At 48.3% G+C, this 20237-nt stretch overlaps 1 protein-coding gene across 1 annotated transcript in view; it reads right to left on the minus strand.

Annotated features, from left to right (window-relative positions):
* LOC142575368 (lipase 3-like) overlaps positions 1 to 9525 on the minus strand; it is a 40622-nt gene extending 31097 nt beyond the window's left edge. The window contains exon 1 of the mRNA XM_075684694.1: positions 8837 to 9525. The gene's annotated coding sequence lies outside the window, so the exon portion shown is untranslated. The remainder of the gene's footprint in view (positions 1 to 8836) is intronic.
* Between the last annotated feature and the right edge of the window lie 10712 nt (positions 9526 to 20237).

A 20237-nucleotide genomic window follows, 5' to 3' on the forward strand; every position in this document is an offset into this window, starting at 1 on the left:
TATTATTATTATTATTATTATTATTATTATTATTATTATTATTATTATTATTATTATTATTATTATTATTATTATTATTATTATTATTATTATTATTATTATTATTGCAGCTCTAAGAGATGGAACAAACCAGCTCCCTTAGAGGTGCAAACATTCGTTTTAAGTTGTTTCTGTCCTGTCCTGCTCTGCCATAAAAACACTGTCCAGTTTCTCCAATGTAGTAAAACGTACTTTATAAACGACATGTGAAGCGCACGAGGTGAATTTGGTCTCGTGAATAGCAGAACATTGCGGGCGTTTCCGGTTTTTCATTACACTGCAGTTTGCAAAGAGTAGAGAACACCAAGTTGACGTCTGCTAGCGACTTTCTTGAGACTGTGGGAAAACCTGTGACCTTATACACGGTGTGACGTGCACTGCTCTTTTGTACTTTTCGTATCGGCCTGTTTCTCTGCATGTGCGCTTTTTTCATATATTTGGCAGAACTGCCTAACACACAGGCGTGATGACGGAAGACGGATGCTCGGCAGGATTTAGACGCTCTCTCTGATTAAAGATGCTATTCTTCATAAGCTTCTCATAGGACGTAATTGTACCTTTACTACGAGTGGTGTAAGTGTCCCTTTTCACCAATTTGGAAGGGACACTGTCGTAAGGAGGGGTGCCTTTCACTGAAGTGGGTTGATAAGCCCAGCACACGTGTCGAATTGATGAAATTCAAATTTTTATATTTCGGGGCTGAATGTTATTGTTATTAGGGCCCACCCCCCATGGTTAAAGAAGGTTCTTAAGATGTTCGCCCCTCAATTTTCAAAACCCTATTATATCCCCTTCTTTAGAAGGAAAAGGTAGCCATCAACCTAGCGATAGAGGCGAGTTGCCAATAAGGGCGGCGCGAATGTTGTCGTAAATAGCAAATAGTAATGGTGGCAAGGGGGAGAAGGTGGTCAGCTTTTTCAGCAGCATATGGAGAACATTTTCAGAAAGGCCTACTCCTCAATCGAAACCCAGGTGAAATAGGCCAACACGTTACTTTCACCACGAATGCAATGCTTAGCAATAAAATTATGTCACTAAAGGCACTAAGTCATACCGTGTTCACTGGGCACTCATTTGTATATTAAACACGAACTGCAAACATCTGCATATCGGACAATTGCAATGCTCATGCTTGTCAGGAAAAAAAAAAGCGCATCATGCCTACACATGAAGGTTGTCCGCGTGGTTTTTCCCATAAGAAATTACTGACATAGTACATAAACACGAACAGAAATTTTTCAGCTGTTAGTACGTTTGTAAAATGGTGACAGACAGAAAAAGCACTAAGGCTGGTATGCAATGCTGGGCGAGTTACTGGAGTTGCAAAATGAGGCTTGGCACAGAAAAACAAGTCATATGCCAGGTGACAATGAGGAGGAACATTTATTTGTCAGCTTTGTGTACTGGTAAGAGCCAAGTGTAGCACAATGAAGGCGAAACGACGTCCGGGGACTCATGGAACACACACACATAGGGCCGTGTTGTGTACATGCGCCTTTTTATATCCTCCGATCTGTGCGCTCACCTGTAGTCTTTAGGCATCCGGAAGAACCTTGCAGGGCTTGTTTTCTATATATTCGTGCAATACTGCATGATGCACGAGCAGTACGAGTCGTGAAACGGGTGAAAAAGCGCGGAGAACAAGCACACAGCTATCGAGGACCACGAAACTGACGAAACTGCCCACGCCGGTCAACGTTTCCGCCGGTCAACGAAGCACGCTTCCCGATAACTGCAGATAACGGAACATAAAACTTTATGCAGCAGGCTAAGCTGGCGGCGGGCGCGCGCGGAGATAGTCGAAGGTGAGGGAGTTACGAGGAGGTTGTGAGGGAGGACGAGGGGAGAGTATAATTGAAAGGAGAGACGGAAGAACACGGCCTCCTGGATCGGCGCGCGCAGGCGCGCGCCGATCCAAGAGGCCGTGGAAGGGAAGCGAATTTGCTTTCCCGCCCGCCTGATGGATGGCGCCAATTACCTCAGCCACCTAAAACCCCTTGATAATTTGAAAATGGCGACACTCTCCTCCCCGCGGTGCCTTCCTCCTCGATCGTGCTCGCGCGCCAGCTGCGCACGGCACGCTCTTTCTCCTTCGCTCCCGCGAACGGGCCGCAATATTCTATGGAGGCATAGGATTTTGGGCCACTTGCGTGCTCAGTGGTGCAGAAAATTTCGAAAAATGGTTATAACAGCGTCGACAATGCTGAAGGTAACGTTTATGAGGAGGTCGGTGTCTTCTTAAAGCCGTGTGAATGGGGCATACTGAGGTACAAGGAGCTTTGAGGCGAGTTCTATACTCCAGACATTTCTTTTTTCTTTCACATAATAAGATAATATACGTTGCCTATCAGATCTAGTATCTCTACCAGATGCGTACCAGACGCATCTCTCTGCTTCTGGTGTTTTTCCTTGCCTGTGCGCGCATGCGCACCGCAAGTATTATATTCAGCGTGCCTTCTTATAATGAATTAGTCACTAGTACATCGTCCGTCCACGTTTTGTTTTCTCAATGTGAAAGTAGCTGTTGCGCTGTGGTCTTTAAACTGAATAGGACGGGTTGCGAGCAAGCGTGCGCGGTCATGTAACAACCCCTGTACCATTGCCTGTATCCGTAAGAAAACCAAATAATAATCATCCCCTACTCAGGCATGCTTGGCAGCCATATTCAAAGCGAATTCAAGAACTAAAAAATAATGCAGAAACTACATTGCATTTGTCAAGTATGCGTAAGCATACCCTCAAATTTCAGTTGGCCCACCCCCTAACTTCATTTGACCCACCCCCAAATTTCAAGTTGGCCCACCCCCAAGTTTCAAGTTGGCCCACCCACATATTTCAGTTGCCCCCCCCCCCTACTATAAGCATCCCCATGCATGTTCAAAGGAGCCCTATGTATCTCTATGGGTATCTCTTACTATTTATTATTTTATGGGGGCAGGGTTAAATCGTTTCATATTGCTTATGAAGGTACCAATCATCTACATTTCCACTACCATAACCTATAAGTGTCTCAACTGTGTAACTTACTCATTTTAGTGCAGATACAAGACATTAAACCTTCCGCGTGACAGGGCCGGGGTACTTGCCAAAGAATGCTTGCGCATTAAAAGCGCAATGTAGACTAACTGGCGCTGATCACCCGCAATGCCAAGCATATTCATTGTATCCAAGTGACTGATACACACATCGAAGTAAGCTGGTAAGAAGGCTCATCTACAAGCCGCTATTTCCATTTTCAATAAAACAGGCAACGGATCCTAACAATCACGAAAAGTGCGATAGAGAGGCCATATCTTCGCACAGTGGAAAGCAGAAAGAATAGGGGGGCATTTTCGACTGAATAACAGTTGACGAAGTGCGAGATGATGAGTCCCAGCAGAATATTCAGCATACTCAGAACACCCACATTTTTATGGAACGTACAAATTTGCGCAGCAAAACGCATATGACCAGGCTGGAAGAATTAAAAAGAAATGTGCAGCATTAGGGGGTGTTTTGATATGAGCAATAAGAAAGGCGCTTTACTTCGCAAACAACACTGCTCTTTGTCGGAACAAAATTGTTTTTGGACAATGTTGTGCAGCCGCTGCTTCTTGCGCAAGCCGTCACGCTTTCCCTGTGGTATCATAAAAACTGCATAAGTATCTTCAGCCTACTTGCTGCAGTTATATGGGCTACAGCCCGGCATATCGCTAGCGCAACACCGCAGGAAACACAGCGTGCAACGTTCGCTACGCCGAGCCAGCCGAGCTAAGGAGAAAAATGGCGCCAACGAGAAAGTAAAACACAACGAAACGCAAGATCCGCGCGTTTCCAAGGGCAACGGCAAGGAGACCAATTGTCGTGCAGAAAAACGGCGGCAAAACCGGTTCCCGCGGGGGGAACGCGCAAGGGGCGAGGTGGAGGCGAGGAGGTCTTGCGGCGGTAGAGTTCAAAGAGGAGCGGTACTTTCAAGTTATCAAGGGACTTTACTGCCACCCACGGTGTATGAATGTTATGTCCGTGCTGCCACCTAACAGTCACAGAAGCGGTGGAGATACCGAGGCCGGGATTAGTTGTAAAACGTTTCGAAAAGGTCGCGCGCGCGGACGCGTGGCCCGGTTTCGGAGGGACAGTCTCCCGAAAAGCAGACAGGACTTCGTCCGAACCACTGAGTGGTCCAGACCATGTACCACATAGTTGCCACCTTTTATTGATGGCTAGCCAACTTAATGAAAAAAAATAACATCACGTTGCTGAAGAAGTCTTCTTAAAGCGTCGGCCCTCACTTGGAGGTGGTGGCAGCGCGTGCCTGGCTTCACGTACTCGTTTAAGGCGCGGTAATGCTTGGTCGATACGAGACCGACATGGACGCTCACGCCAACGATTGGCCGACTATTGAGCACAGTGTGCCGCCGGGACAATGTTAGCATACCAGGCCTACAACGACGCAACCAACGAGCACGAGTTGCCATACTGCGACAAGCTTTCATGTCGACGGCACCGATTAAGATGAGCGTATACCGGCCATCATTCCAGCGAACCTCTCGCGATCGGCCGTCAAACCGACAACGCGTAGCGACAGCATCTTCGCTTGTTTATATGATTAAGCGCTCTGAATATCAAGCATGCCTACTAAGTTGAAATACACAACATTTCAACACTCTCAAGCCGTGCAGATTAAGTTTGAGCCATTGGTGGTCCGGCTCAGCGAAGGTTAGGCCTGCCGCCGTCGAGTTCGTGCACCTGTTACCGGTGGACCGGAGCTGAACTGAAAAGTAACCAGTTAGGACAAACGAAACTGTTTTAATACTTCAGTTCTGGCCTCAGGGATTTGATATATATGAACTGTATTTCTCTTCGCCCGGCTTGTAGCGGGAGACACGCGGTCCGATTCGGTGTCCAATCCGGCGTGAACGGCAGGCGGAATCGAGGTGTTTTGCCGTGCTGAAGCGCCGGCGTTTCTCCGCAGCCAATGACAGCGGGGCTGGCATGTGACGTTCTCTGACGTTCCCTCGTCAGAGAACGTCAGAGAGAACACGTTCTTCGAAATCTTTTTTTTTTTTTTGTCCTTGTCGGCTGCAGTTCGTTTCCGACACGAAATAGTTACCAGTTCAGTAAAATTATCTCCAACGTCTGCCTGTCCTGCATAGCAGCGCCTAGTACACTAGTACTAAGCTACTGGCGAAATCGGGAGCCGCGATGCGAGGGCATTTCGCATGCAGACAGCACACACCGACGGTCTGAGCGAGGCTGCATGCTCGCTTCGCTTGCGCGTTTGCCCTTCGCAACGACTGCGTCGAGTAAACCAATTATATTTAATTACGGGTGACCTAAGTGTACAGTGTTAATTGTTTTGGCAAAAATAAGGGCTCTTCGACGAGCTCGGGCTGGATCGCAAGCGCCGTCGGCCGCGGCATCTGCCGAGCGAGGCCTACCGGCCCTATCGATGGCTGTCAGCGGAACCGTCAATGGACAACGCGCCCTTGTGAAGTGTTCTGTCACTCGCAGGGGCGTAATTTTATTGATAGTGTTCGCGTAAAGCGAATCAGTGTTGCGCAAAGTTGTTTATATTGCCTTTCTCGACGTGGATATGAAGCCTTCTGAGCATACAAGCTGGGGCGCTGGATAGGGTGGAGCTTACGCGCCGCTCGCTCGTTCGGATGCACGCACCGTGTGCCTGCATGCGGCGCCACAAGTCGGATCGGACGCTGAATCGTAGCGGCAAGTGGCGACACAGCCTTGACACAGCGCTGTTCCAACATCTGTACGTGCACCGTTCCCGTAGGCTATATACTGGTCACATTCGCTACGTAGGTGGGTGGGTCTGTACGTGTCGTTATGCTGACAAATTTCTTAATTCAAGAGATGCACTCTTTATCTCTGCTTCAAACGGGAAAGAGGAGACGATGCATTCGGTAAAGCAGCATAAACAACCATCTCGCTCAATTATACGAAAGGTGTCAGCGATGTCATACACATTTTCGAGAGAGAACTAGACAGTCTATAATGGAGTGCTTATTCGAGTGCAGTTTTCTCTACTAATGGTTTATGGCATGCGCACACTGCCATCATCATCATCATCATCATCATCATCATCATCATCATCATCCCATATTATGCCCACTGCAGGACGAAGGCCTCTCCCTGCGATCTTCAATTACCCCTGTCCTGCGCCAGCCGTCTTCAACCAGCACCCACAAATTTTCTAATTTCGTCGCACCACCTAGTCTTCTGTCGTCCTCTACTGCACTTCCCGTCTCTTGGTACCCGTTCTGTCACCCTAATGGTCCAACGGTTATCTACTCTACGCATTACATGACCTGCCCAGCGCCATATTTTTCTCTTTATGTCAATTAGTCACATATGCGCACAGTGTATGATGAAGTTAAAAAAAATCTTCCGAAAGAGCAGAAAGACAACATCATCATATCCCCCGCCCCGCGCAATATGCATCCTCAGCGCAACGTAGAATGAAGGAAGGCCAGGACGGTGGCGCTCCTACGCCGCGAGACGGAACTCCCTGGCGGCAGCTGCTTCGTTGACGCGGCCCAGTATGGCAACAGCAACAATTTCACGGTAGTGTCCAACAACCACAGGGGTTCGACCGTTAACGCCGCTTCGGTACGAAGCACGTCGTCGCGTGCAGCCGAGCAAGTGGCCATTGCCTTGGCACTTCTGGACGACAAACATGCCAATATCTTCAGCGACTCCAGGGCAGCCATCCGCGCCTTCAGCGTTGGCGCCGTGTGTAAGGAAGCCTGTCACATTTTCGACGGCAAAAGCACCGCCACCCACACTCTCTCGTGGTTCCCCGCTCACATGGGATTCATCATGAGGTCCCACAAACCTCAACGAGCTGGCCCAATCCAAAACGCGAAGTCTCGCTTTTCGCGACCATGGAGAACTCCCCCGTCGGCCCGAAGTGGTGGAGAACAGAGATCAACCGACCACATTCATTGAAATTACGCAGCACTTTTATCGCGGCACGAGAGACTTTCTCCTTCCTCACAAGAAGTTAAATAGAGCGCAAGCATTGACCCTTACATTATTGCAAACAGGCTCGTATCCCAGCCCGGCTTTATTCCACAAGCTTTATCCCGACACTTATGCCAGTAGTTCTTGCAGGCACTGCAATGACTTCGCTAGCCTAGACCATATGCTCTGGCACTGCCCCTCGTTGCGAGGCACGGCACAAATTAAAAGTTAAATTATGGGGTTTTACGCGCCAAAACCACTTTCTGATTATGAGACACGCCGTAGTGGAGGACTCCGGAAATTTCGACCACCTGGGGTTGTTTAACGTGCACCTAAATGTAAGCACACGGGTGTTTTCACATTTCACCCCCATCGATATACGGCCGCCATGGCCGGGATTCAATCCCGCGACCTCGTGCTCAGCAGCCCTACACCATAGTCACTAAGCAAGTACGGCGGGTGCGGAACAAATCAATGAGGACAAGTGGCTCCCCGCTATCAAGGGCCCCGATACCGGGGCGCAAATATGGGCTGACCAGAGGGCCCACGATGCGGCGGTCGGGCATGGCCCGACTGTCCCAACGTAGAAGCAGCGCGCAGCGCGCTGAGTCGCGTACCTCAGGACTTTCCTTAAAGTTTTACATCCATCCATCCATCAGTAATAAATTAACAGCCCCTAATATGTGCATCTGGATCACAGTTGCCGTTGTTTAAGTGACTCGGCCACTCATATTGACTTGTCTCAGGGTGGAACAACGCAACTCATATGCCCAGGTATGTACGTTTTGCTACGTTTTGACATTATTTCATATCAGCGATGCACCTTTCCCCGTATATCTGACGCTAACAGTGACCTCTGGCTGTAGATGTCGATGTATACAAGTGCAGTGCTTTGGTAAATCCAACGCGGAAGGGTGGGTGCGCTCGACGACTTGTTGAATATGCGAAATGTCTAACGAATGTGTATAAAGAATACAAAAAGCCTGGTGCAAGTGCAGAAATCAGCTGCAACCAACTCCAAGGCAGCCGCGTCGGCAGGCGGAACTCGGCTTGCCTTTATCGATTGCACTGCAAGCACAACAGCGCACTCAGGCCTGCTCACTGAGCAGTCGGTGAGTTCTACCTGGCTTCCAGGAAACGACATGTTGCCCCGGAGAAGCGATCAATAATTATTCGCGATCCACGAAACGCGCAACCGACGCTCTCTCAGCGTGGGGACAGGTGTACAATTCAACCGGCGAAAGATCCGGCACCCTTGCAAAATGTTTCCAGCGGCGAATACACGCAAAGCGCTTCGAGCATCCAGTCGCTCGGTTTTCTTGCGTGGATTTGCGGGCTTCTTTCACGCTCAGAAAAACACTTCTGTTTAGAACGTATTGAGCAACAGAATGCTGTAGCGGGAGTTTTTCATGTCGCTCTACAATTTTCTCATCGACACTTTTAATCTAATTATAATATTAGATAAGTTGATTAATTAGGACTAATTATCTAATAGGCGGATAGAAAAGAAGTTTGATTACTTCCAAGCGACGGCAAACAACATTACCTTTGTTCTGTCCATCTACGTGGCATTTGAATATTTTTAAACTCTGGCTAAAGTTAGCTGGTACACCCTGTATGTCTTCAAAGATGAACCATCTCGCACAAATTAAGCTGTTGCTATACTTTGCACTCAACGACCGGAGAACACCATTGACGATTTCCGACTTTCCTTTCTTTTTTGTTTTACTTCTCATCGTGGAAGCTAGTACACACATTAGAATATTCACATGGATGCAGGTGCTTAATCCACTACAAGAGCTTAAAATTCTGAAGTGAGAGGAACGTAGAAGTAGCTTACCTTGCATCCAAAGCGCGCACGCTGTTTGTTCTGAGTCGTATAAATGCATGTCTAGAACTACGTTTACCCATCGCGCCGAGTGCGACTGACGAAGTGAGGGCGAAAAAAAAATGTGCGCCTAAAAGTGGTGTCATGTCTTTTTCTTCTTCTAATGCTCGACTCCGATCGCTTGACTGCGTAGGAAAGAAGTAACGCCGCTTACATTTCACCTTGGAATTCCCGGGGCAAAGTGATTGAGAAATACGAACGTTGGCCTTTTCGTTCTTTCCTGCTATGACGCAGGCGTCATTTGCCTGTACTGAAAGCAGATGTACAGCTCGAATTATGCTTGGAGGAACGCAACAGCGCAATGCGCGAGATGATATGCTGGGTGCTGTGGGGATAAGCGGTACTAAGAAATCTTGCTTTTGAATTAGCAATGTGGTCATTCATTGTGGGGGCTTGGTGACCTCCTCACAGAGGAGTCTTGGTAAGTCAGAAAAGACGAGAAAAAACGAGAAACTTATGATGGCGCTATACTACGAAGTTAGTGCATCAGCTTGCTTTGACCTAATATACATTTCACGAGGTCTATACTATTGGTCTGTTTAGTTACGTATAGATAAAGAAGGACTACATTGCATTGTAAAGAAATAGGTCGAAGATTCGACCTCTCAAATTCTGAGAACTTCTTTTCCCCAACAAAGGCCGAAATAAGAGAAGTTTGAATGTACATTGAAAACCGGTACGTCCAGCTCATCTACTTGCGTTAAAATTACCGCACGAAAAAAAAAGGCGAAAGAAAAAATTGTTTCTTTTTTTTCTTTTTTCAACCACGTTAAGTCGCTCACATCTCAATCGTGCAGAACAGGCGACGTGGTAAACTAAAGTGTACAAGCAGGGGTAGTTAGGTACCTACTGATGAATGTGGAAGCGTTGACACCCTCACGAAAGGTCGGGCGGGGGGGGGGGGTGGAAGGGGGCAATGATTTCGCACTCCCTTTTTTCAGGTCTAAATGCCTACGGCAAAGGACCCACAATGGCACGCACTTCTCACGTGGTCTGTGACCTGCGCGGGGTTGCTACCAAGAATTCTCCAACTGAAGAACAGCCCAGTCGTCGATAGCTCATAGAGGCCAGCGTAATGACAGCGTAGGATTCAACAAAAACGCTCCTTTGACGTATTGCTTGCAAATTGCCGGCGCCCGTGTACTTCTGGTATTCTATGAGAGCGGGCCTACGGACAAATTACGCAGCAACGTGACGACAGAAATTATAGGCACCCATACAGCGATTAATCGCCAAGAGCGTAGGAATGGGAGGGACAGCCATGATGGGAAAGAGTGCTGGACGCGTGGCTAAAGTTAACGACTCTGCTAAAGAGATTTAGGTACAACCCAGTAGGTGGCGTGGCGCCTTAAATTCAGTTGTAACCTAGTTAGCTAGAGTTAGCTAGAGCTTGGTGGCGCAACCCACCGCCCCGTTCCAAAGGAGACGCTCATAACATCCATCCATCCATCCTAACCTCATTGGCTAAGGGAATGTCGAGGCGAGCCAGCAGTTGCCACGTCCACTTTTTATTTGTTTACTGAAATGCAATTAAAGACTGTATGGCACTACCATCATCATCATCATCATCATCATCAACCTGTTTTATGCCCCTCCCTGCGATCTGCAATTACCCCTGTCCTGCGCCAACCGATTGAAACTAGCGCCCGCGAATTTCCTAATTTCAATGCTCCACCTAGTCTTCTGCCGTCTTCGACTGCGTTTCCCTACTCTTGGAACCCATTCTGTAAGCCTAATGGTCCAACGGTTATCTAACCGGCGCATTACATGACCTACCCAGCTACATTTTTTTTTCTCTTGATGTCAATCCCAATATCGTCTATACCAGTTTGCTCTCTGATTCAAACGGCTCTCTTTCTGTCTCTTAACGTTCTGCATAGCAATCTTCGTTCCATCGCTCTTTGCGCGTTCCTTAACTTGTTCTGAAGCTTCTTTGTAAGTCTCCAAGTCTCTGCCCCATATGTCAGCACTGGTAAAATGCACTGATTGTACACCTTCCTTTTCAGTGATAATGGTAAGCTTCCAATGAGCATCTGACAAAGTCTGCCGTATCCAAACCAACTCATTTTTATTCTTCTGTAAATTTCCTTCTCGTGATCAGAGTTACCTGTGATTCGTTGACCTAGGTAAACGTACTCCTTCACGGACTCTAGAGGCTGACTGGCTATCCTGAACTCTCGTTCCCTTGCACGGCTATTCATCATTATCTTTGTATTCTGCATATTAATCGTCAACCCCACTCTTACACTCTCTCTGTGTAGGTCCTCAATCATTTGTTGTAACTCGTCTGCATTGTTGCTGAATAGAACAATGCCATCGGCAAATGGAAGGTTGCTGAGATATTCACCATCGATCCTTGCTCCAAGCCTTCCCAGTCAATAACGTTGGAGAGATTGTGTCTTCCTGTCTGACCCCTTTCTTTATAGGTATCCTTGTGCGTTTCTTGTGTAGAAATAAGGTAGCTGTGGAACCTCTGTGGATATTTTCGAAGGTATTTACGTAAGCATTCTGTACTCCTTGATTACGTAATGCCTCTATGACTGCTGGTATCTCTACTGAATCAAGTGTTTTTTCATAATCTATGAAAGCCTTATAGAGAGGCTTATTCTCGATAACCTGATTAATGACATGGATGTGGTCCATTGTAGAGTATCGCTTCCTGACGCCAGCCTGTTCCCTTGGTTGACTAAAGTCCAGGGTTGCCCTTATTCTGTTGGAGATTATTTTGGTAAATATTTTATATCATACTAGGAGTAAGCTAATCGGTCTATAATTTTTCAATTCTTTAACGTCTCCTTTTTTTGGGAGACGTTAAACTATAGTCGGGCTCTATAGTCGGGTTCAACTTTAGAAAGAAGGGGAGTCGCCGCCCAGATGACCGAAGCGCGACAGCCGACTGCCTCCACTAGTAAAACAGTCCCGCGCTCAAAAAAACCATGCTTCTAAAGCTCGTAATTCTCGGTATAAGTAAAGGCTACTTGTATTTTGATTACTGGTTTGGTAGAGCTCTCGTGATTGGAATGCTACAGCACATGCCGGATCGCGAGAGAAAGATAACCTCGTGCCTTCTACAAGAACCAGAACCAAAACGGACCAGGGTCGCACGCTGAACAGGATCATGGTCGAGAAACTCAATATTACCACGGAAAATGAGCTCATTGACCGTCTCGCCGACAAGTACCTCGCGCTGGCCAAAAATGCTAGAGGCACGACCGCCGAAGCATATCGCGGTAAGGCTAACTCAGAGCTAGATCGGGACTTCTCAACCGGAGAGATACGCACGGCGCTTCAGAGCCTAAACAGCAAGTCAGCGCCGGGGCCGGACGGCGTAACTAACAAGGCACTTAGAAACCTAGACGAAATCTCAATGGAAACCCTCACAGAGGAAATCAACAAAATCTGGAGGAATGGAGCACTACCCGAAGACTGGAAAACGGCCCTCATCGTTCTTATCCCAAAGCCTGGCGAAGCGCCCAACATCAATAACCTCAGACCTATCTCGCTGACGTCTTGCGTCGGCAAGGTAGCCGAGCACGTAGCCCTAAGCAGGCTCTCGAAACATCTCGAAGAAAAGGATATCTTACCCCGCAACAATGATCGGTTTTACACCCGGGCTATCCACCCAAGACAACATGAAGCTCCTCAAACATGAGATCATTGACGCAGACATCAGAGAGGCGAGAGTAATCCTAGGGCTAGACCTCGAAAAGGCCTTCCATAACTTATCACATGACTATATACTCGACACGATGTCCGACCTCGACCTCGGCACGAGGCTCTACGCTTATACGAATCGTTCCTGAGCGACAGAACGGCCACTCTCATAGGGGAAATCAAGCCCCAAAAATACAAACTCGGCGGTGTTGGATCTGGAGGACAATCCCAATTGCTGTCCCCCAGATACATTGGACTTTGCCGTTGGGTGCGGGAGTTGGCCGAGGTTGAGGAGGACTTTGAGATGAAAAACTTGAGGTTTATTTACATTATTTACAGTGACAGTATAAAGAAATTAACAGCCATAAAGTCATTACGGGCCGGCAGCAACTCGGACGCTGCGGCCCGTGGCAAGAAGCTCGAAAGAGATGAATGAAGGAATGCCCTCTTGCTGCTCCCGGTCTCTGGCTTTTAACCCTTTCGGTGTCTCGAAGTCACGTCCCGTTCGGCCAATCGTCGAGGCCGCTCAGGTGTCGTCATTTCCGGCCAATCGGCGAGCCCACTCAGGTGGCGTCATTTTCGGCCAATGGTAGGCGCCCGTGCGAATGTAAGTCACACCCGACACAGAGGGTGGCTCCATTGTCTCCACCTGCCCGAGGAAGAGCTTCTCTGCGGTATTGCCTTCCTGGTCTGCAACTGCCGACACAAAGGCGGATGGGGGGGGGGTGCTTCCAGGGCTTCACGGGGCATTACAGCCGTCTTGCCTCGCGGCTTGCAAGCGCACAGCGGGGGCAGGCGGTTTGTTCTCGAACGCCTTTCAGAGCCGCAAAGCAGCTTGGCCCGGGACCCACGTTACCTGGAACCGTGCCAGGCTCCCGCTACGCTTTCAGGAAGAGTCAAGCCGTGGGACAATAGCTCCACATGCGGCGCACGAGGTGGAGGATGCCAACTTGTTTGGACGTGCCGCGCCTCGGGAACGTGGTAGATGTGCTTCTGCGCTCCTTAATTAGGTGTGACGTGATTCGATGTGGTCTGGTGAACACGAAGCAGACTCAGAAAAAGGTCCTGTATCTAAACAGCGGCAAGGGCACCCAGCAAGGTTCTGTCATCTCTCCGACGCTTTCTAATCTTGCGCTAGCCGGCCTAGGCAAGAAACTGGATCAAATTGAGAACGTCAAATACACCATATACACAGATGACGTAACGCTCTGGGTCCCCGGAGGGAGCCTGGGATCAATTGAGAACGCTCTGCAGCAAGCGATCGAGGAATACCTCGCTCCCACCGGCCTGCGATGTTCGCCTGCGAAGTCGGAGCTCCTCGTCTACAAACCATGGAGAAGCGGTCCCAAGCCAGAACGAAATCAGAGACACACACGCCATTACTCTCAGAACAAAAGACGGAGGAAGCATTCCAGACGCCAGCAAAATCAGAGTCCTTGGGATGCTCATCGAGAGCGACGGCTCTAACGCCGCGACAGTGGAGAAGATCGTGACAAAGTCGAATAATGCCTTGAATCTCATACGACGCGTAGCAAATAGACAACACGGCCTTAAGGAAGAAAATCTTCTCAAGCTAACACACGCCTTTGCGCTTTGCCACTTCACCTACGAGGCGGCCATGCACAAATGGAAGGTAGCGGAGAAGCACAAACTCAATGTACAACTGAGGAAGGCAGCCAAACTAGCGCTGGGAATCCCCAAGAACACCGAGACAGAACTCCTGCTGCAACTGTGGGTACACAATACACTTGAAGAAATCGCCGAAGCTCAAGAACGGGCTCAATGGTCAAGACTCTCTGCAACCAAACCGGGTAAAGAAATCCTAGCCAAACTAGGTCATGACACCACAGTAATCGACAATCTATATCAAAGCGTTCCGACTGACACACGCAACTCCTACACGGTTCGCCCACTCCCGCGGAACATGAACCCCGCGCACCATTAACCCAGAAGGCTGGCACGCGGATCGTTCATCCTGCGCGAAATACGTGATAAGATCCTCGCCTGTTTCGTAGACGCGGCACAGTACCCGTCCAGGAAGGCCTTCGTTACCACCACGGTCAATAAGCAAGGTCAAGTCACAAACGCTCTCACAGTCAAGACCCACAAGTCCGAGATAGCAGAACAGGTCGCCATCGCACTCGCGCTCATAGACCCGACCACCACCCACGTCTACAGCGATTCACGCTCGGCCGTCAAAGCCTTTCAGAAAGGAACCGTTGCAAGCCAAGCACTACAAATAATCAATAGATCCGCACCGCTGCAGCATCACACCATCTGCTGGTTCCCGGCACACCTCGGAGAGATCGAGGACGCCCCTCGCAACCACAATGAGATGGCTCACAGGAGCGCGCGAGACCTAACCTTCCGCGATGCCACCTATTCTGGTCGTGACCATCCCAGCGAGAATCGGGACCCTCCCTCCACATATAACGAGATCACAAAGCACTTTTATCTAGACTGCAGAATATACAGCACAATTCACAATAAGCTCACCAGGCTTCAAGCCCTAACGTTCAGAATGCTTCAAACCAACACGTACCCCACACAGAACAGACTACATCACTACATGCCTGACCTATACACAACATAATATTGCGAAAATTGCCATAGCACATTAGACGTATATCGCTTGCTCTGGCCGCAAACAAGAATCAATACTCCGCCAGGCTACACGAAGCATTACGCAGCACGGACCTGGCGGAGCAGCTCTGGGCCGTCCAGCAAGCCCACGATGCGGCCAGGGAGTTACAACTCCCGGTCCCAGCGTGGGAGCAGCCCGCTCCATGGGACCTTGCGCCCCGTAGCTCGCAGGACCTTTCATTAAAGTTATTCCATCCATCCGTCCATCTACAATGCTGCGCGTCGTCTGCTCTTTAGCTTCATTGCAAGGGACAAAAACAGAGAGAACAGCTCTGCATGTCTTTTGCGCTGGTTTACATGTACACGGCACGTTTATTACTCCTTTTCTGAGCGTAAAAGGAATCAGTTGCTATTTAAGAAGTACCTAAGAAAAGTATGCATTTATCGAAACCGTTACAAACCTGGGGCGAGTAGACGATCGAGGCAGGAAAGGCAAAAAATATGATTGCATCATCATTTTAAATAAATACTATTGCTTTGAAATATCATAAGATTTATACTTTCTTGGTTTTGTGTTTTCTCAAACTTATGTTCAAGAATGTGATAGTTTTCTTTTATTTTTCGTTGCTTCTCTCTTTTTTTTTTACAGCGACACAGTGCACGAACACACCCGCCGCTAACAATAGGCACCAGACTGTGGCAAGCTTTCCTCGTCGTAACTTCACTTTGGAGCAAAACAAAACACCGTGGAACAAGCATGTAGGATGTCTGCAGCGGTGTGACTCACCGGGATCCTGTTTTCAGACGAAGCATAGCGCAGCCTCAGCGATGCCCGCGCTGCTATCTTTCGCCGCCGGATCACGGCTCAGAAAAAACGCAAGCGGCGCGAATGGTGCATTGTAAGCTCGCAGTTATATTTCCGGGATCGTAGACCACCACAAGCAGTTCGGGGAATTCACTCTGACGAGGGGCAGATGCACATAACTGGCGCGACTCGGACCAGTTTGAAGCGCGGACAGCCATCTTCTCCATCGATGGGGACACCGGACGTCCGGCTCGCGAGGTCGTTCTAGACTGCGCGTCCATTAGTGGTGGCGCGTGTGCATCCGCACTGGAGGAGCAAAAGCCCCCCCTTTTTTTTTTCAAAAGTTGTACTCGACTTTAATTCCTTTCAGTCTAATAAAAAAAGCTGCAGGAAATGTGCGCTTTGGTCGACTCGGCTACATAATTTTTAAATGGCAGCAGCACTGAAGACACCGGAGCGTCTGTTCGATTGCCTTATTTTCCGCTGCTACGTCTACCGGTTGCTCAAACTTTTCACGTCCTCGTGAGTGCGCGTTATCTTGATTTTGATTAATACCTGGTGCAACCTCATTTTTGTCGAAGTGAGTTGCTTACCTCCATCAGCGTGTTTCGACAGCGTATGTGCAACGTATTAATGAAACCGTTCTCCTGGTGCAGATGTTTTCACCCACATAAGAGCACGCAGTCGATTTCAGACCGACTTCCACAGAAGCCTGGCTAGCAGTCTGATCCCATACTTTTTGGACACAGCCTGTGCAAATGGCATTGTTATTCATTACTGCAGAATACTGTATGATGTTGTACGACGTACATTATTGCTCAGTACCTTGCAGTGCAGTAGAGCAGGGAATGCTCCAGCCTTTAAGGAAAGAGAAAAGCAGAAAGCAGGGTGTTGACCAGAATAGCGTCCGGTTGGCTACCCTACACCGGGGTAATGGGAAAGGGGAAAACAATATGACAGGGAGTCCTGAGTTCTTCCTGAGTCCTGGTCTTCTGCGCCTTGCCTTTACTACTTCAAGCATGAACCAACTAGCCCAAGCAAGAGTTTTACTTGAGTTCGCTGACGCGTGTGGTCTAATCGGAATTGCATTAATAGTCACAGACGTTCACACAAGTCCAGCCTTTAAGGTTCCCGACTGGGCCAAAGTGCTGACAGAGCGATGCTGATCGAACATGCCAATCGAGTATGAGGAGGTTAGCGGATGTTCTTCAAATTAACAGCCATAGCTTCAAGAGCTTCAAACTATGCACAAAAAAGTAAACCAGGCGCTTCTTGCAAGAAGTCGAAAGAAACGCTCCCTGAACAAACGGCGCATACTCATTTTCACATTTTCTAAGCCACGGCTTTCTTGCATATATAATATATAGGCATCATTGTGGTTAATACTTGTGCCCTCAAATCTCCACGCTATTTTCGCGGTGGTCTAACTTGGAGAAACGCGAAAAAAAGAAAACAGCAGGAGCAAGGCTGGCATTTCGTACATTTAATTTTTTTTTTTGTCAGCTTTAGTGCCCCGATTTTTCCTTTTATTAATTCGAAAGCAATATATGCTCCATTATGCGAAATGTTTGCCATTTCGATCGTTCCCACGTTGTAGTATTAGCACTAAAGAAATCCACATATTTTGACCCCCAGCAATTCTTTAATACTCTAATGAAAAGGAGGTGGGGGGCGGGGCCAATGCGTTAAACGATTTAGCTGTGCCAAATATTTCACAGAGGGTGACGCCACGAACGGAGTTGCATGCTCACTTCTCATCAAATGTGGTCTCGTTGCCGTTCACTAAACCGAGAGCATTGCCACACGACACGATCGCCGCACAGCCTTTGTCCATTCAGCTGGAAGAGAGCATGCAAGACAACGCCGCTGTCCTCAATTTGCAACGTGTAGTATCTAGCTGGCTAGACTGGCGCACAAAGAGGTTGCGCCAGTCAACGAGAAGCACCTTTTGACTGTACGCAGCCTATACCTCACATTTAACACCATGAACACAGATGTACAGGCGCCGACAGAAGTGGTATACGCCACGCAGATTGCTACTGCAGCGGCGTCGCTCGGCATTTTGGCGAGCTGAAGCACGAAACATTGACACGAGTCAAGCGACATGCTTGCAGATAATAAAGGGCACCCAATGGCTGTCTCGATCCCAGATGCTGCCTGTAGATGGCGTTGCGATGCAGTTTGCCGTTGCTACGGCTCCCGCTGCGTGGAGTATACCACTTTTGTCGGCGCCTGTACATGACAAGTGGCCACAAATATGGCAGGTCAGGTCCAAACAAAGCCGAGCACTTGTTCCGCTACAGCTACGGGTACTGTGAGGGTAAATAGGGTAAAGACTGGGATGCGGTGGTGGTGGGGGTGGTGGCATGTGTGAAGCGATTAAATGAAAACACGTTTTACTGCTAATTGTATGCATGTATGTTGCTGCGGTAGATGTGCGCGTGGTGTGCGAATACCACAAAATGACGAGACGTGTTACCCGCCTGTATTTTAGCAGCTCATGCATCGTGCTTCCGTTTGGTCTACCCAAGGAGGTTGACCCAAGCGTTTCCTTTTTTTTTTTTTTTTTTTGCACCCCAGCAAGAGGTTGATCAGCCACAGGGCTTACGCTAGTGAAAATTGGTTGTTCAAGCATCGCAGCAGCTTTCGTGCTTGTCATTTTCTATTTTTCTCGGTCTTATAAACGGTAATTGTCACTGTTTACGGCCCAAACTCCGAAAATGAAGATCTCTTGAAGATTTAACAGAATCACAGAGATGAGCCTACGAGTCGCTCTATATGGTTGGGTATCACTACATCGAGAAGATCACATGAAGGCAACGAGGCGGCAGGAACATATTTTAATTGCACAATCTCAGAAACCGTTGAACAAACAAGATATCCCGAGTGTGAAGACCACCGAAGAGTAATACTCGACCTCGCTCAGATCCTCAATGAGTTACTGGGCGCAGAGCCAGGCCTATTCTAATGTACACCTTGAACATTCACTGCATTCCTGTTACGTCTGGTCTCTCGGGATGACTGGCCCCTACACAGGACGCGCGGCGTGTCGAAGTCCATCAGGATTTCGTCATCAGATGGCAGATGATTGCATGGGAAGAGTCATTATTCGAAATGAGGCATTCAGCCTAAAGGGCAACTCCGGCGATTTTTCGATGTCCACTGGCCATAATAAATTTTCGGATACGCGTTCTCTATTGCACTCTGATTATCTGAGCCAAATGATATGACTTCAAGTCACTTAGTTTTCCTGAAAATGAACATTAAAGATTGTATGTGTGTCCCTGACTCATGCCCACGAGTGCATGACTTTTTAGTGGCCACCCTGTGTTCGTGATGTCAGAGAATACACCGCCACTTCGCCCAGAAACGACGAAGCTTGCTCCTTTCTTTCTATGCGATAACGGCCGACAATCATCGTTCTGACAGGCGCGATAACCAATGCTTCTCTTCGTCTTGCCGCAGCACTATGCGTTGAACTTGGGATAAGTCAGCTGCCTCGTGGGGCGGCGGTGGGTCAAAAGAAAACGACGATACTTCAGCGATATCGTCGCTGAAATCTTCGCTGAAATCGCCGGTCTTGTTCTAAAGAGCTGAAAAAGCTCCACTTGTCCTCAGAAGACACCGTCAGCTTCGCTTTTCTGGCGTTAGCAACTCGCGTACTTGGTGTTTAGCACGTGTTCTGCGTGTTTACATTACGGTAGCGTAACATCTGGCGTCATCGACTCATCGTGATGTCACACGAAGCCGCTACCTGTTTCGGTTCCGGTACCTCGTTTACTGGTTACTTAATGTTATTGACGAGTTTCTAAGCTAATTGAACCGGCCTGTCGGTGATGGGACTGTGAGTACTATGGTTATAGTACTCACTATAACCTGATATGGTTATAGAAACATCGGAGGACGAGGAGGAGGAGGAGGAGGAGGAATAGACGGAAAGACCGCGCGGTTAGACAGAAACACTGGAGTTGCCCATCAAGATCACGATTTGCACTGAGACTAACCAGAAGCCATCGCAATGGAAGAGCCGATGGTATCCGTGACAAAAAAGATCGCGCAAGAAGCAGCACTTCCCATAAAATTTCGGGAGTGTATTGGAACAATTTACGGCTGCACAAAGCAAACACGTTCAAAGAGGATAAAATTTCGCATTAATATACATGCTTTCTTTTGCTGTGTCCTATAGCCAAACGTTTCCATCTCTTTGGTTGGAATTCTGATCAGAACCCTTTGATCGAGCGTCGCATAATTCGCATAAGGATGCTCATTAAGATGCCGCACAATCCGCCGCCAAGTTGGAAATGTAGATGT

This window comes from Dermacentor variabilis, chromosome 3 (assembly GCF_050947875.1).
Source record: "Dermacentor variabilis isolate Ectoservices chromosome 3, ASM5094787v1, whole genome shotgun sequence".
NCBI lineage: Eukaryota > Metazoa > Arthropoda > Arachnida > Ixodida > Ixodidae > Dermacentor > Dermacentor variabilis.